Raw genomic sequence first — 13881 nt, 5'->3', positions numbered from 1 at the left:
GTAAAGACCCTATTGGTACTTGCACACCTCTCTTCTAACATTTGATGTGAAGTTGTTAAATAAAGTCTAGGTATATTTCCCTATTAATTTTCTTTCTCTCTTTTTTTTTTTTTTTTTCAAGTGGTGTTATGTAAAGTCTTTCCATRGAGACACATAATTCAATGGCTGGCCAACTGGGAAGATAGCTCTTATCTATTCTGGCTTACAATATATTTAAATGTTTCCTAAAAGCATTAAAAAACAAATGAAGGGAAATACTCAGGAAAAAATTGCCTAAATTTCACATACAGTGAAAAGTTGGTAGCTACTCAGAGAGAAAGAGGTTATGAGTCCAGATGCCCATAAGACTTTTATCCTGTAGACTCCCCTGTCACCTGAGTGGTCTATTTTTGCATTTAACTATTCATATTGTGCAAAAACTTTCTGAAAGTATCCAACTTACTGTTCCTTCTGTCATTTAAACTCCTTTCTTCTTGATATATTGACCACAGTCATGAAAAGCAAACTATGCCTGTCTGAGGCAGTTTCACCTATTTTAAATTTCTCATGTCTCCTCTTCACACAGCCTACCAATTACCACATGTTCTGTTAGATTATGATATTTACATTCCTGATGGTTCATGATGGTTCCTGGATTTGTCATCTTGTCCAATATCTTCATTCAAGTGTAGCATCCAGGCCTGGACAGGGATTCCAACAAGGAATACACACTGAATAAAGTGGAAAAAATTATTAGTATACTTTAGGAACTACTGTCTTGTTTATACAGTGGTCGCCTTTCCATGTATACAATTCCTTCCCCACTAAATGACATTACAAAAGCTGACTTAGCTTGTGAGTTCTCTGTAACCACAGATACCTTCATGGCTACATAGAACTTCTCCAGTTGTTCCCCATTCTGTATTTTTGCTAGTAGTTTACTACTACCAAGTGCAGGTCTTGCACATCTTCCTATGAAATACTTCTCTACCTCTATGTCCCAATCCACCCTAGCTTGTCAGGTTTTAGATTACTGATTCTCTACTCCATTATACTAGCTCCATAGTATGTAAGAACCCATTAGCACATCCTCCTTTTCATCACCTAGGGTGTTAAGGAAAATACGAATTAGTATCAAACTTAGAAAAAAAATTGATAGACACCACCCAACAGATATTCTACTTAAACAAACAAACAAACAAACAAAAACAACAAAAAAGTATTCTTAGTGGCAAGCTTGTTTGAAAACTGCATTCAAAATTACACATAGCTAGTTTAACATTACCTTGGTCGTATCTCTCTAGTTTGTTTACTAAATACGCATGTCATGAGAAATTGTATTAAAAACCCTTGTAATGGCAAAATAGACTGAATTCATGCCTCTGTCCAAAAACACTGTTATCAAAAAAGGAAACAATATTGGCTTGACGTAATGTTGTTGATTATGATTCATCCCTGTCACCTTCCAAATACATAAAGATATTGAGAATTTCTATTCCAGCATGCATTTGGATACTATAGTTAGTTGACTGGTCTATGACTGTCCACCTCCAACTTCTCTTCCTCTTTCTCTTGCCCTGTGTCTTTCTTACGGGCACATGCTACTTCTGGTTTCTTAGTACTTTCCTTATCTTCCAAGTCTGCAAACCATATATCTGGCTCTGACTATGAGACTCAGCTTGGTAGTGCCTAAAATGTTGTCTAAAATTTCTGTCTGTTCATCACTGCTAAGAAYGTATTACGGTAGGAGAATAACAGCTTTTAATGTCAGAAATTAGAGAYGCATCTCCCCCTGTAAAGACTATTTCCAAACAGGTCAGAATCAGATCCTGGAGAGGACAAAATAAGCAACCCCCTGTTGAAATTAAGACTATGATTATTAAGTCTAGGAGTCTGCACTTCACATTCTATGTGTTACAAAATTAAAAGGAATATGTTAAAATAATAGGTAAAATTCTGCTTATATCTTATATAAGGCTATACCAGATATTCTACTTTAATAAAATGGAAAGAAAGAAGTGGGAGAATAGAAAAGATTAATGTATTACAGCATTATGTTTACTCTAGTTAAAATCGTCAAAAAAATGATGAAATATAATTTATTTCATGGTACATTTTTTTCTTTCCTCAGTTCTGCATGAAAGTATGCAGATAGTAACACTTCTAATTACTACATTCCCAAATGTAGCCCTTGGAGTAGTCTGAGCGATGACAGTCTTGGATGAAATCAAATATAAAAAAATCCATATCTCACACCAAATGTCTAGTCTTTGACATTTTAAGTATCCTTTCTTCATGCTTCCTGATTCATTCTTAATRCTCTGTTTCCTGTAAGTCTTAGCTACTCAGTGTCACCCCTTCCTTCGTGTATCTCGAGCAAGAATTTAATTTTGATCCAGTGACGACAGCTTGTCATCTTTCTCCCAAGAATTCCTACTGAAAAAGCTGATCGTAGGGTACAAGGCTGTAAGAATATGCTCATGCTTTCTGTTTCTTAAGCTAAATGCAATATACAGCTCTGAGGTCCGGGGTGAATTTGGCAGATCGSAGCTCAAAGCGGGAAGCAGCAGGAGCCATTTCCTGACAGCCCAAGTATCCCAAATTGTAACCCCATTTTGAAAGCAATACACAGAACCTGTATGGCCACACTCTTTCCAGTTCTCTGTAACAAAAGCACTGGACTTTCTCCCAGAAAGGTTCATACATTCCCTGAAGTCATTTGTTGTACCTCTTCCTCCTTCCCCATTCTTTCTCCAGTGATAGGTTTAGAAATAAAGGGCTGACCAACASGACTCCAGGCTTATATTGCGTTACCAGCTTTCAAGCATGAAGAGTTCTTAAAAAAAATCCACATCACTCAGACATGGGTGCACCCAAAGTCATGAAAGTAGATGCAAGAATTCAGGGTCACTAAATTTTAACTGTCTAAAGTATTCCTCATTAATTTATCATGAAAAAAGATCCATCTAAACTAGTTCATGTATTACACCACAATGATGTTATGTCATAATTCTGAAAACACTCAAAGTTTAATAAATTTTAAAATACATACTGAGAGCAGAGTGGATACGCAAAAGTGCATATAAAAATCACATAAAATGTTTTTAAGTTTTGTTTGGTTGCTTTCTTATTCAGGAGGGAGCTTAAGGTGGCTGTGATTCTTTGTCGAGAAGAGGGTCACCCTAATTTAATTTGAGAGCTTCTCAAATGCTTTTATCCCAGGWACTGTACTGCAACAGAGGAAGAGCTCACTACTTCCATCTGCAGTCACATAACAGCCATATCCTGCTCTGTGCAGGAAAGAGCATCTCTAAGCTCCTTGTGTCTGTAGCAGAAGTAATAGGGGCAGAGCCTCCACAGCATGATCAGCTGTCTTAAGGTCGCCAACTAGTGCTCTACTAACTAGCAATTCCAAAACATTTTAATCAACAAATATTTAGAGCATTTGTGTCTAGAAAGATTTCTCAGTACATTCTTCAAACTTGCATAGTAACATTCAGAGACACTGAAAGGCTGAGAAAGGTCTCCAGAAAACCTCAATAGTGGGATTTCTTTTAAATTCTGCAAAGCTCATTTATGTGTTACAGTAATCTATCCCATTTATGAAGGCTTTCTGAGAAAAAGACAAACTATTTCTGGTTCAGCTCCATGGGGAAAAATCATCACGGAAAACCGTACAATGCTGCTAGGCTATTCAGATATGCTGAAAAAAATGCTTYGTAGTAAAACAGAGCTCCTCGTAGGTCTGTGTGCAGAGAAATCCCACTCATGAATGCATGGGCTTCAGTGCAGGATATTGCTCGATGATGGTGCATCTACTCCTTGGAGCTGGTAGAGAGGAATTCAGAATGGCTCTGCCTCTGGATGYGCTGACTGAAAGTTCAGCTGTCCTAGGAACAAGCCACTCTGCCATGCAGGGGAAAAACAACGCTAATATCACTCATCACCTCTTCTCAGAACAAAAACTCAGAATAGATTTTTAAACTAGAACTTCAGAATGAATTAGGAAGACTTCTTCAGAAGTGAATAGTAGGTATTCCAGAAATGTACCTACTTCTCTACCTGATATATATATATATTTACTTACATTCTTGACAAGAATCTAGGATTTGGATGCAGAAGAAGACACTTTTAAGGTATGGTGCATTAGGGAAGCTGGGTGTATTTGGGAGGGACTAGTGGAAGGTAAACTCTTACGGAAAGTCATTTATCCATCTCTAAAGCAAATAAAAATTCAGATTGATTAAGAAACCTCATAAAACAGCAGATCAGCGTGTTATGATTACAGACAAACAACAGTTATAAAAGTACACAGCATATCTGAACATATTAAACTGAGTGTCTGGTAAGAATACGACCTCAGTCAATGATTAGCTATGGGGAAAGTATCACATCTGCTCTAGTGTTCAAATTCAAAGTGTAAACCATTAGACAATTAAATTTCTGAATGAATAAAGGAATAAAGCCCTTTTGTCAGAACACAGTATTTGATGCAGTTCCCTGCACATGTCCTGCAGTGAAAAAAGGGGTATACATKTCTGTGCAGAACTCAGCTTTACAGCCTGCCTAGACTGCCCAGTTTCAGTTGTGTGTGTGTTCAATACACGCTACTGTGTGTTGACTCAAATCTGTTACGCTGATTATGTAACACATCTCACCCAAACACTGGACTGAGCTCCACTTACTTATATTAAAAACCAGATGATAAGAATGGGAAACAACTGCCAGGAGTCTGTGGCTTAAGACATGAGACAGAGGATAAAGCCTCATTTTTATATGGTGCGACTTTCTTCGTCAAAGATTTACTCAGAGCTCTCATAATACTGAAAAAATCTTTAAAACATTTCAGTGTGATTCCAAGAAAAAGTAGAACTACCTTCACTCCCACCAGAGAAAGGGAACAATGGCTTATTTATGATTTTTTCCCCTCAAAAAYAGAGCAGTTTTTGTTCTGCAAAATTACCTAAAGTAACGTGGCATCTTGAGAGGCAAAACTGTGTAACACGTGAAAAATATCAAATGCTTTACRACCAGAAGTATTACTCAGCATGTAAGTGGCAGAGTTCAGAAGCTTCTRGCTTACAGATCTATTTGTCTTAAAGCTCCACCAGAGATAATGTACCGGGATCATAAATAGTTCTTCGGGCTTCTATCGGTCATTTCCCATAATTATCTTTTACTGTGCAAAACTGTAGATTATTTCTTCTATGTGACGGATCACTTTCTTTAAGACAAGAGGCAAACGACCTGGTACATCTAAATAATTGCACCTTCATCCTCTCTTTTTCATCTCAAAGGAAAGATAGGTACAACTGCTTAGCAGATGCAGTGGTGAGCAGGTAGCCACCACTTAAATGGCAGGGCCAGCGGCCCTAGCTGAAGGAAGTGGTTAACTCTGAAGCAATCGGGTGCACACCGCTGGATTCAGGCAGCATGTCATTCCTGAGCTTGGCAGTCGCATGCCTGCAAATCAAACAAACTGACTTCCAGTGCTGGCACTTCCCACGATATTACCCTTCTTGTTTTTTTTTTTTTTTTGTTCCTTTGAATTACACGTCTCTGTAATCCACAGACCAAATACTCGTGCCCCTTCAAGGATGGCCAGGGACTGGGTATAGCACAGACTGCACAAAAAAGGGRAAGTACACACAAAATGCTCAGTGGCTTCAGAAAAAGGGAAGGGAAATCTGACTGCTTTTTGATTAATGGCAGATGAAAAGTTAAATTACATGAGAAACAGCATGTATGTTTTCATCATATGCAACACCTTTTACTTTGGCCCTTTGTCTGTAGAGAAATAAAATGCTTTCTAAGAGCCTTTTGCATGTGCCTTCTGTGGTTTTGGGATCTGTCTTCTTTTTTTTTTTTTGCCATTCTACTCCCACCAGCCTTAAACTGCATGGGAAAAGCATCAACATCTGCACACACAAGTAGAGCCAGTAAACACTGACAGATATTGGCAAAAGCCAGCACAAACATTTTCTTCAGCTGACAGATCATATCAAGTTTTAACTGGAACAATAAAAATGCTTTGTGTGGAGCCATGCCATATTTTCTCCCACGTGTGGGCAGATACAATGAATAAATTACATGTGTCTTAACAAGTATTTTTCTCAGCACGTGTCTTCTTTTCAGTAGTCAATCAGCCCATTTTTACTTAATTCTTCTAAAATAGTTTCCATCTTGGGCTCTAGCCCCCTCCTTACTCTTCAAATAGCCTTTGGGGCTATTTGGGAGGGAAACAAAACCCTTTAATCTTATTTTATTTTATTTTATTTTGGAAAGGCATTTTCTAGTAGAGAATGTTTTGCAGGATATTTCAATAATAATAGAAGCTAGAGCCCTCCTACTTAGCAAAACATGTTTTTTTTCCACTTTTCAAACATCTGTAACTTTGTTTAATTTCCTCTAACTTTTCTTCAGTGCTTTTTACAGAAATCTCTATGATGAACAAATACTATATGTGAATGTGACTCACAGTCTTTACTTCTGGAATACCTCCAAATTTTAAGAAAYGGACAACTTGATTTTAAAAAGCATKAACATTGCTGGGAAGAGAAACTGGCACCCAGGTATCTCCTAGAGATCAAGGCACCACACAATTTGCTTCTCTTGGTGCCAGACAGCAAAATCATCCTGCATTCTTGATTGCTCTTCTAATAATTTCAAGACTGTCAAGCCCATAGTCTTGTGCCAGAAAACTCCACATGGYCCACAAAACAGTGTGGCACCTCTTCACACTGTACATGCCAGCAACCTCTTCCCAGCCTGCCCCTCCTTCAGCAATATCTCATACCTGACTTGTGACTTAGCTGGCTGCTAATTCTAATGTATCAGACCGCAGGCAGCTCCCATGAGACATGCAGCACATAAGCTTCACACTTAGGAGAAGTAAAGCCTGTCTCAGTTCCAAAGCACCATGCAAAGAGCTAACTGGGTGAATCCACCTTCCATTAGTTTGTTTCCCACATTCAAACAACCAGGGCAAAGTGGAGACACAACACAGCAAGCAAAAATGTACATGGGAACTGGCCAAAACTCATGGTATCAACTGGCATCACATGTATATCTATGATTGCGTCATTTGCTTCTTAAACAGCTACTTTGCTTGATGGCTCTGAGTGCAGCAATGCCAACGCCTTGGAGACAGTCAGGTGCTGGAGAGCCCTGGCGCATTTGTCTCCACATAGAAACACAGCAGACTGGGAGGTGAGCACAGCTTCACGTTGGTTGGCTAATATCCCAGGGCAAAGTCAGTGCAGGAAACTCATGAACTGACCCCACCTCTCCTCCAGACAGCTATCAGCCACCTCTGTCGTGATAACCAGGCTCCCAACTGTGTCAATCCTGCCTCTCACAAGGTGTTTTCTTTCACGAGGTGCATTTTGTTGTAGTAAGCTACTTAGTGACAGTTAGGAGAACAGGTTGTGGCAAAAGAAAAAGAGTAGACACTGAGTTTAGACACACACACACACACACACACACACACAAGGCAAAGAAACAAAAAGGACTTTTCCCCCATCTGTTGCATGAGGAAATTCAATTCATCTGTGCCTTCTCTCTATTCATTTTTGGTAACATCACTGAAGAAATGCAATCTGTCAACTTTATAAACTCTGATTCCCGTTCAGGGGCTGGGAGAAAGTAACAACAAAGTATTCCCATGAAGTAAAGGAAAGAGACGAGATCTGTAGCCTTGTTATCTCCTCTGCCCAGCTACATAGTCAAACCAGGCAAGGAAGGTCACGTCAGACACGTATCCCTGTGACCATTGGCCACCTTATGATTCATAGAGGACATGTTCCTCTTCAGCATGCTCAGAGGCAGTACGTTAGGGTGTACRTTTGATTGGTACAGAGTAGAAAAGGAAGGAAAGGAATCCCTAAGTAATTAAGAGTCTTGTTCACCAGCAGGTCTGGCCATGTCCTAACTCTGCATACTCCCTGTGACTCTTCCTAAAATGTTCATCAAAGCTACGTTCCAGGGATTAGTCTCCTTATCAACTGACCTTTAATAAGGAAAAGGCACTCTTTTTCTGAACTTCAATGCTTTTAGAAACACTTCTAGAAAAGGGAGAAGAATGCAAGGAATTGCATTGCAATTCCTTGATATGCAAGGAATTCAGAGGGCCAAAGGATGAAAGCAAATGCCCCATTCAATTCCCTAAAGCTACACCTTGAGAAAATGCCCCTGTGAGATTCCAAAGTACATGAAGCTTGCACTGGAAGCATCTTATGGCCACTGAAAGGGAGGCTGTCCTCATTTTCCTCCTCCCTTCATTAGTCCCTATATGGGTTATCTTGTCTTGTTCTGACTGTATCATTTTATCAGTGCCCAGGTAGCAGTTTCTATCTTGGATTTAGAGTTTCTATCTTGGTTTAGTGTGCTAAACCACACAGTAGGATATAGAACTCCTTTAAGACATTCTGGAAAGTTTATCAAATATTCCTTACAAAGGAGAGCTTCTTTGTAGCGCTGTGGCTGCAAAGGTATCACCTGAGAAGGTGAGAGGCAGGTTTCCAGGCTTCAGCAGCTCAATCTCATTCCAGCACTTGGTTTGAGATTCTTCCTTGGGTGGCTTCTACATGAACAGAAGACATTTATGACATGGAAAACACAGCCCAATGTTCCATATGATCTCCAACCTGTGCAGAGTGGAAAGACTAGCAAGAGGCTGAAAATCTTCCCCTGAAGAAAACTGGAAAAGCTAATACTCACTAGCACTTCCCATACAAAATAATAAAATTGTCTATGCATGCACTTGATATGCCATTCATCAAACAGTACAGGAAAACGTAGCCAAAGGGAGATCAGTCCTTGGGAGGCAGAGTCCTGACTAGTGGTGATGTGGGGCCTCATCCATGGCTGTGGGGACAATGGAATTTCCTACACAACACTGATATCCTTGAGAATTATTTTCTATGAGTACATTCAGTGTTTACCATCTCCAAGAGCTTTACCATCTCTAAGAACTAAGAGACAAGTTTTCTTGGTTAATACAAGGGTAAAGACTGTTTTTTTCTTTTGACAGAATTAGCACATTTCAGTTTCTCCTTACTCACTCCTCTAGAACTGTATTCTCAGAACTCTCATCGTAAGAGGACACGAGCCCAGAATCTTGCTGTCTCTTTTGCCTGTCAAACTAAGAGTAATCGTGAGCTCAGAATAAAGCCTTGAGACTCTTCTCCAAGAGAAAGTGTCAGAGAGAAGGAGGGGACAACAGTCATAGCTTTCTCTAGCCCCAAATAATGAGATGCAAGTTATCTGATGGCTCCCAAATGCCCTACTCCAAACCAATGCAGAAACAAATATTTATGGCTTTGACAAGCCACTATATACGCCAATAAGAACTGGGCAAGATCTTTTGCTGTGGTTCATGTGCTGTAGTGTGTGCACAGCTGGGTAATGATTAGAGTGAGACGAGACCTTTTAAGTAGAGCAGGGAATTTAAGTTTATGTAGAGCAATAGCAAGTGCAAGAGAATGCTGTATGGACTTTGGACTGGTATTTTACCCAGGATAGGTAATGCCTGGCAGTTGGAAGCACCTTAACGGATCTTATGAAAATACTGTGGCATAGGGATCTCCTTCTAGGGTGTTCCTCAGAAGCACTTCAGGACAGTGTCGCTTCTGCCACTGTGTCTATAATTCTCAGTCTCCATGCAATAAGATGTGCCCCTTCTGCAAGTTTCTAAACCACTCTGAATTTAGGAGCCCAGGTTGCCAATTATGGACCAGAACTCCCCAAAAGTTCCATGTTCTCTCACTGCAAACACCATTCATCTCTTCATATGTCACAGTAACTCAGGTTTACCTACTATGTCCTTCAGCTGGCTTGCTCACGGATGTGCCCTAATCTTAACCATACACAGGAAAAGGCACTAAATTGCATCATCTGGGTCAGGCGTGATAAGAGACAACCCTGGGTGTGACACATATTCAGAATGCCACAGCTTCTCACAACACGTATAAAAACACATTAATAAAATAGGTGGCAACATAGAATTCTTCCTGACAATTAGTTTTCCTTCAAAAGGTGTATGACTCAGAATACAAGCAAATGAGCAAGAAATAGAAATGGATGGGATATTTTTTCCAATATATCTAGAGAGGAAGAGGTTAAAAGCTGAGGATTCAGGAAGCCTTTACCACATATTTCCTAAACTTGTATCTGCTATTGCCATTGTTTTTTCACATTTATATGCCTTTTTTTTTTTAAATATAAGAATCTTCTTTGAAAGATACTTGAATCTTTCATGCATGACAGTGATTCAACAACATGCTTCCTGAATCATAACAGCTTATTATAGATTAATTAGATTATAGTAATTTAGTGTGAGGAGGAGAAAGCCTCTACAATCATATCAAGCTTTGGTCCTTCACCTGGCTTTTAAAAATGGTCGATGMAGATGTAAGATATTACTTTTAAGAATAACTTCTGAATTAGCATGTAAAGCAAAAAAAAAAAGTTACTATTGATCATATTCCTTTTTTCAGTCTTACAGTTTATATCATTATTTGATCTATTTTTGTACATTATAACAACTTAGAGACCTTTGCACATTGCCATATATGTCGCTTATTCTAATTCCTAACGATTTTGCGACTCCATATTTTTACTTTCACTCAAGGAGAAAGCACTGAGACACATAAGCACTGCTGTAAAATAAGCCCTTTAAAATGCTTAAGATGAATCAAAACAAAATGAAAACAACATCATCAAAGCAGTATCTAGTCAGTACCCCAGAACACATTATTCAGTAGGTTTTCAGGTAAGCGCATTTTATGTACAAAAACCCTACAAGTCTCAGAATGTACCAACTAATTTGCCGAGTGATGCTTGTAGGATAGTTTGCACTACCACACTATATATTGACTGTAATTCTCCTATTTTTTAGCATATCCCCTTCTATGCTACTCATATATTCCACACTCACTACAGAAAAAGAAAGGCATAAGGGAGAGATGTGTCTGGAATTATTTCAGGGGTCCAGACTAGCAAAATAAATGTCAGAAATAAGCCAAAGTTTTCAACATGGAGATGCTGTTTTCAGTTGAGCATTAAATCTGAAAACTAATYTTTGGCTTAAAAGTAGTCAGGTAAGTAAGTCATGCTGAACTCAGAGATAAACATGCACGTTTGCAGGATTAGGCCAAAAGAGTCAATGCTGACAATAATTGATCTGCACTTCAAATATATTTTATATTTATCTGTCAAAAGCTTAGTAACAGATTTTTTTCTTTCAGGATAGCTTGCTACCATAAAATAATTACATCTTTCTGCTATTAAAGAGCACACTTCACAAAAATAAATAAATAAATAAATGCATTTAACAGTTGTTAAGACAACTGTTCACAAAAAAAAAAAAAAAAAAAGGCCTGAAGTTCACTGAAGTCATAACATTTAAGTTTATTCTGATATTCAGGGAAAATAGTCAACCTTCTGTTATTTATGCAAGACATAATAGCCTTACTTGAATTAAGCATTTATTCAGAGAAAGGGATTTTATCAAAAAGAAAATTTTTAAATTTTAAATGAATTTAGCATACATAAACTCTTGATCAGAAATTTCTTAATTGAACATTATGTAAGTTTATTAATACACATCTAGTATAATTATATACACTTACAGAAAATATGAATGAGAAAATAGAAAAAGAGAAAATAATCATTTGCATCTTGCAGCATATTTGCAGTACTTAAGACCTACAATTTATTCCAAGTGAAAGACGTTAATTCTGCAACAGGGCAGATATTTAATTTTTATGACCCTGGCAGCGGTTCCACTGAAGTAACTGCCACTTCTCAGGGTGATCTTGTGCCTCCATTCAAAACTCGGAGCAGGTCTGAAGCGCAGGTTCGGTTTTCATTCATTGTGAGCAAGGTCAAGGGTCCACTTACTTGCAGGAGCAGGGTCTAACAAAGACATACATAACCATGTGCTTAGAAAAAATGCAGGTGACAAAAACAATCTGTTGAGAAGTTACCCTTAAAAAAGAGGGGAAGAAAAAAAAAAGGGGGGGAGGAAAAAAAGGAAGCATAGCTATTATTCACTAAACATTTTAAGAAGGTAAGTAATAAGCAGACAGAAAACAAAAAACAAAAGAGAATGTTAGAAAGAGAAAAAAGTGCTATTGCATTAAACACAAACAATAAAAAATGCTAAAAATTGTTAAATTTTAGATAAAACAATTGTTAGAACTAAAAAAAACTAGCTGCAATAACACTCTATTTAAAAAACATCTAAATCCATACTCTATTAAAGAGAAAAAAAAATGAAAATGCATTACTAAAACACCTCCTCCAAACCATTCTTCCACAACTCACTGAAATAAAAGTAGTATGTTCATAACCATCTGTCTGTCCCTGATCGCATACCATTTTCCACCATATCTGACAATCTCATTCAAGGTACCTAAACAGACAACATCTTACACAATTACCAGAACAAGTCCATGAAAGCTCTTCACTGACATAGAGTGAAGTATAGAGCTTGGCATAGTTAACTGAGACAACTTCTTGTGACTGACAAGCAAAGACTTGTTCCTGGGCACAACCAGGACACCAACGAGCTGAGCCTTGGGTCTCAAAGTCACTCAGACTCGGCAATCTCTCCCCAGCAGAACCCAGCTCCCAGAGCCTACGAGAAAGGTGAACCCAACTTGGCCTTCCCACACCACCACTACCAGCAGTAGTGACTGCTGTGATATCCCAGCAGTCACTACTCTACTAGTGGGATCAGTAGCAGCAGTACTAAGTGTTTTGGGGCTGCTCGTCTTCATTAAAAAAAAACAGATAAATATTCAAGCATTCTGAAGTCATCTGACCTCTTGGTGAGCTAAATCAGCATCTCTTCCTACCTGCAATCAAATATTTTCATAATGCAACAGGAAATAGGAGGATAGTGATAGCCCAGAATATCCCTGGGACTGAATGGCTTCTTGCCAGCAAGAAGCTCTAGGATTTGAAGCCATTTCTTGCTCCTTGCATGGATATGCTGGATGAGGAGTATCACCCTTCCTGGCAATACTCAAACAGGGACAGTAAAGTCTAATTTAGATGCAGGCTCTGCAATCAGTTTATGACCAGATTGATGTAAGAAGAGGAAAATATTCCTTGGCAGCCACAAGTTARGAGCCTAATTCCTGCTATAACAGCCTTCAACCTCACGTTCTTCTCACCGTTTGGTAATAGTGAGTCTAGGCAATTCCCCCTTTCCCATTCATGCTTATTAAAACCCTATTATTTGGCACCTTGCTCTTGATTCTTGATTCATTGAATTTTTATTCTTCCTATCCCACAAAGATCAGAAAATACAGTAACTGCTGCTTTCTATTGAAAAATAAGGTTTTCCACAAAATGATAAAAAGAAATATCTTGTCATCTTGCCACATGCTTCCCATTATCTCAATAATTTTCCTGGAAATTTTTCTTTTCTTTCCCAATTTTTGCTGGGAAAGCTGTTTCTAAATTCCCATCAAAAACAGATACACACGTTACATTCATTGAATGTATGAGGTGACATAATCCCGCATTAAAAAGGAAGTATATTAAGTATATTAGACAGTCCTTTGGTTTGTTAGGATTTGCTACAACAAAAAGAAGAGTGATCAGTGCAGGGAAAAAAAAATGTGTGTTCTGGTGCAGCAACAAAATGGGTTCCTTGGTTTTGTTTGAATACACTGGAAAAACAGATCTGCCCAAACCTGAGCATCCATGGGARGATTTGGTGGACAGGAAATTTAACTCTGAATCTCCCCTAAAATGGGATCCTTTCCCAAGGATGAGGAGGAAGATGCCTTTCTCTTCCTCTCCTCCCTGCTGCCCATAGTTGGAAGAGAACAATTTAAGTACGATTTAATTACTCTTAAATTACAATTTAATTTACTCTTAAAAAAAGAA

This window comes from Nothoprocta perdicaria, unplaced genomic scaffold, assembly GCF_003342845.1.
Source record: "Nothoprocta perdicaria isolate Ctin4 unplaced genomic scaffold, notPer1 scaffold_60, whole genome shotgun sequence".
Classification (NCBI taxonomy): Eukaryota; Metazoa; Chordata; class Aves; order Tinamiformes; family Tinamidae; genus Nothoprocta; species Nothoprocta perdicaria.
The sequence above is the reverse complement of the archived record's forward strand: the minus strand, read 5'-3'. Positions refer to the sequence as shown.